Genomic DNA, 5,000 nt, shown 5'->3' with positions numbered 1-5,000 from the left:
ATAATAATATAATACATAAGAGAGATAGGAGAGAGAGGGAGAGGGAGAGGGAGAGGGAGAGGGAGAGGGAGAGGGAGAGGGAGAGGGGAGAGAGAGGGAGGGAGGAGGGGGGGGGAGGAGGGAGGGGAGGGAGGGAGGGAGGGAGGGAGGGAAGGGAGGGAGGGAGGGAGGGAGGGAGGGAGGGAGGGAGGAAGGGAAAGGGAAAGGGAAAGGAAAGGGAAAGGGAGAGAGGAGGGAGAGAGAGAGAAAGGGAGATAGAAAGAGAGAAAGAAAATGACAGAAAAAGAAAGAGAGAAAGAAAGTGATAAAAAAAGAAAGAAAGAACAGAGAGAAAACAGAGAGTTATCACAACGGTACGAGGCAGGTAAAACTATATCAGTAAACATACATATTAAATCTAGCGCTTAAAACGTAGGGCACTTAGCAACAACACCTTAACAGGCTACAAATTTCACAACCAGGACTCCACACTACGAGAGACTTACACTACCGTTGTCCAGAGATCACGAATTTTGGCTTCCAGTGGACCAAACTTGTGTTTGAAACGTAATTCAGGATTTTTTGTTGTTGTTGTTGTTGTTGTTGTGTTTCAAGAGTATCTGTGTGTGTGTGTGTGTGTGTGTGTGTGTGTGTGTGTGTGTGTGTGTGTGTGTGTGTGTGTGTGTGTGTGTGTGTGTGTGTGTGTGTGTGAGTGTGAGTGTGAGTGTGAGTGTGAGTGTGTATGTCTGTGTCTGTGAATGTGTATATATATGTATGTGTATAGGTAAGACTGTAAACAATATTCACGCATGCTTATCAATTTATGAACACTGCACGGGGTATTGCACCTGCATTCCACTCCTGTCACAAATGAGAGAACGGATAAACGCAAGAATGAACGAGGGCGCGTCGAGGGGAGAGAGAATTCTACCCAAGTTGAAAAAGGGCGATCGCCAGACAAATGCAAGATATTCAACAGCCAATAAAGATTTTTTTTTCTAACTGGAAGGATCAACGCTAATGAATGCTGACAATCACTCACTGTCAGCTAACGATGGGGTTGTTAGCTCGCTTTAATGAACAACTTTCTAAACACTCGTTATATAAGCATACTACGGACATTCGTACATGTGAGAGTATATGTCCTTGTGTGGGCGTGCACGTTTCTATGTAAAATATAGAGGATATCTTTCAATCAAAAATTCTCTGCTAACCCAACCCAAGTTAACTTCATCTAGCCTAACTTTAAATGTCTTAACCAAATCTTAACAAAACAACTTAACCTAACCTTACATAACGTAACATAACTTTTTTTTTTTTTTAACTAACCTATATCTCTAATCTGCCTTAAAATAACTTAAACCCAACCTAAAACTTAAGACGACTGAACCTAACCTAAAATAACTTACCCTAACTTAACCTAACCCAAAATAACTTACTCTAACTTTACCTAACCCAAAAACAACTGACTCTAACTTAACCTAACCTACCTCGGGATCATAAAAAACTATTAAAAAAACATCAGGATATCAAGATTCTTACTTTACAAAACGACCCACACACAAAATTAATTCTAAATCCTCGGAAACCAACACTGAATGGCGGTTTTGATCTGACCCGCCAACCGTGGCATCAAAACCAGAGCGATTTTACGGGATATTAGACCAAGCAACAACACACAAACGGCAGGGCGTTATTGCAACAATCTGCCCCCCCCCCCCAACGAACGTGACTGTTGCAACTGCACATGTAAACCTCCCTCCCTCCCTTCCCTCCCGTCCTCCTCTCCTTCCCTCCCTTCCTTCCTCTCCCTCCCTCCTTTCATCACTCTCCCTTCCTCCTTCTCCTTCCCTCCCTCCCTCCCTCCATCACCCTCCCTCCCTCCCTCTACTGTTTCCCCTGCGTGTTGTAACAATCAGCCTTTGTTAAAATCACTGTTGGAATTTTGGCAAAGCAGCTTAATCCGTAGCAATGGGGGGGGGGGGGGTATGGTATGGACAGCACGTGGGCGTTTCTATGAGATTCTAAAAAGACTTAAATCAAATGATGATGATGATGATGATGATGGTGATGGTGATGGTGATGGTGATGGTGATGATGATGATAATGATGATGATGATGATGATGATGATGATGATGATGGTGGTGATGATGATGATGATGATGGTGATAATGATAATGATGATGATGATGATGATGATGATGATGGTGATGATGATGATGATGATGATGGTGATAATGATAATGATGATGATGATGATGATGGTGATGATGATGGTGATGATGATTTATGATGGATAATGATGATGGTGGGTGATGGTGGGGATGATGATGATGAGATGGTGAGTGATGATGATGATGATAATGATGATGATGATGATGATGATGATGGTGATTGTGATTGTGATGGTGATGATGATGATGATGATGGTGATGGTGATGATGATGGTGATGATAAATACAAAAAAGGGAAGAAGAAGAAGAAGAAGACGAAGAAGATGAAGAAGAAGGCAATGGAGAAAAAGGAAATAGAAAAAGGAAAATATGAAGAATAGTTGAAAAAAAGAAAATAGAAAAAGAAAAAAAAAAGAGGACAATGAATAAAAAAAAAGAAAAAAATAAGAAAAACACATCGTTCTGACAGATCAACGACCCTCCTCAAACGAACCAAAATGAATTAAACAAACAAACAAATAAATAAACAAATGAATAAATAATAAATAAATAACAAAAAAAACGAAAACTCGGGCCAGCATTTCAGACAAGAAAGGGTTTCTTTTGGCTCCTCGATTCCCGATTAATATGCATGACTAGCGACGCGCTCATTCGGCACCGGGTTCCTTCAAGGTAAAAATTCTGCTGCCTACCTTCGCTGGGAATAAAATATTAATAGGTGATTAAAAGGAAGAAGCATGGAGAAGGTTATCATGATGATAATGAGACATAAATTTGGCACGACCATTATCAAGAGTAATAATAATAATGATAATAATAATAATAATAATAATAATAATAATAATAATAATGACAATAATAGTATTGAAAAATAATAATGATAGTGAAAGTAATGATAATAATAATGATGATAATGAAAATTACAATAATAATACTGACAAAAATACTAATAATCGCCAGCAACATGACAGCACTATTTAACACCACGAATTAATTATCCATCTTGCCGAGCTAACGAGCGACTTTCTCCCAGGGCGTCGAAGTCCCGCCCACCGCCCTTCCATCCCGCCCTCCCGCCCACCCACCGCCCCTCTTCCGCCCGCCCACCGCACCTCTTCTGGCCCCCACGCCCTTTTTCCGCCTACCGCTCCTCTTCCGCCCGCCCAACGCCCTCTCCAATCCACACCGTTCCTCCCCCACCCATCCACCGCCCATCTCACCTACCCACCCACCCACCCGCCCACCGCCTTTCTCCCCCACTCTTCCGCCCACTCACCGCCCACTTACTTCGACAAACAGCGCACTCCTGCACACACGACGCCTCCCTGCGTGCGCGCCCACCGTCCGGCGACAATTAAAACTTTGATCACATCGCGCCGGCCGCCGCATGACGAATCTACATGCCAGAATTAGATTAATTCACCAGTGGTCGCCGGCATGGCGTTTGGATCAGGGCACTTGGAAAAAGGGAGGCGGGGGGAGGTGGAGGGGGAGGGAGAGGTGGAGGGGGAGGGAAAGGTGGAGGAGGAGGAGGAGGAGGAGGAGGTGGAGGGGGAGGTGGAGGGGGAGGGGAGGGTGGAGGGGGAGGGAAAGGTGGAGGAGGAGGAGGAGGTGGAGGAGGGAGGGGGAGGGGGAGGAGAGGGGAGGGGGAGGGAGAGGCGGAGGGAAAGGGAGATGGAGGGAGAGGATGTGAAGGAGGAGAGGGGAAAGGGGATATCAAAGGGGAAGGGGATGGGGATGGGAAGGTAGAGGGGGAGGTGGAGGGGGAGGGAGAGGTGAAGGGTGAAGATAGGGGAAGGGGGAGGGGGAGAAGGAGAGGCGAAAGGGGGGGGAGGAAATGGGAGAGGATGGAGAAGGGAAAGGGAGAGGAAGAGGGAGAGGAAGAGGGAGAAGGGGGACAGGGATAGCGTTTCCGTTTATCAAGGATTATTACTAGTCTTTCCTCATTTAAATATATTCTTTTTTGCCTCTATCTCTCCGCCTCTTTTGACTAATGGCCAGCGATTAATTTCCGAGGCCACGGGGAAATAATAATGCCACGCTTCATCTGTGCGGATTACGCACAAAGCGACCGTCCTGCATTGATGACTCCTAATGATTTTGGAATTTTACTCGATTTTGCTGCATTCCAGTCACGACGTCATGGCACTGAACCGGATCCACGACAGAAGACGATGTATATCCGTATTATAAAACAAATTCCTTTGCATACGAGGCGAGGGACAAGGAGGAGGAAGATCAGAAACAGAATTCCTCTCTCTCTTTTACGCAAATCGACCGACCGTCCGACCGAGCAACCGACAAACCGAGCAACCGACAAACCGAGCAACCGACTATTCAACCAGATGATCGACCGACAGACCGACCGACTAACAATCCGACCAGCTGACCGCCCGAACAACCAGAAACAGAAACAGAATTCCTATATCTCTCTTACGCAAATCCTCTCTCTCTCCCGACCGACCGACCAACGACCAACCGACTATTCAACCAGCTGACCGGCCGACCAACCGACTATTCAACCAGCTGACCGGCCGACCAACCGACTATTCAACCAGCTGACCGGCCGACCAGCTGGAGGGACTCGGGAACACGGCTCGGCGGTTGTTCACTCTCTCGGGAACAACACAGTTTGGACAGTTTGTGGTCCTCTATATCATTTATCCAATTCGCTTTTGTGGCTCACAAATCTCGGGCACTAACAGTAAAAGTACGACGGGATGGGGGCGTGGGGGTGGGGCGAGAGGGGGGAGGGGGTGGAGTGGGGGAGGAGGGGGAATGAGAGTGGGGAGAGATAAGGGGAAGAGGCAGAGTGAGGGGTAAGAGAAGGGTGGAGGGTCATGGGG

At 46.3% G+C, this 5,000-nt stretch overlaps 1 protein-coding gene across 1 annotated transcript in view; it reads right to left on the bottom strand.

Moving 5' to 3' along the window:
- LOC119584565 (protein kinase C, brain isozyme-like) overlaps window positions 1-5,000 on the bottom strand; it is a gene marked incomplete at its 5' end in the record, with an annotated part of 99,199 nt that overhangs the window by 85,349 nt on the left and 8,850 nt on the right.

The sequence above is a fragment of the Penaeus monodon genome, chromosome 2 (assembly GCF_015228065.2).
Source record: "Penaeus monodon isolate SGIC_2016 chromosome 2, NSTDA_Pmon_1, whole genome shotgun sequence".
NCBI lineage: Eukaryota > Metazoa > Arthropoda > Malacostraca > Decapoda > Penaeidae > Penaeus > Penaeus monodon.
This window is presented reverse-complemented; position numbering and strand designations above follow the sequence as displayed.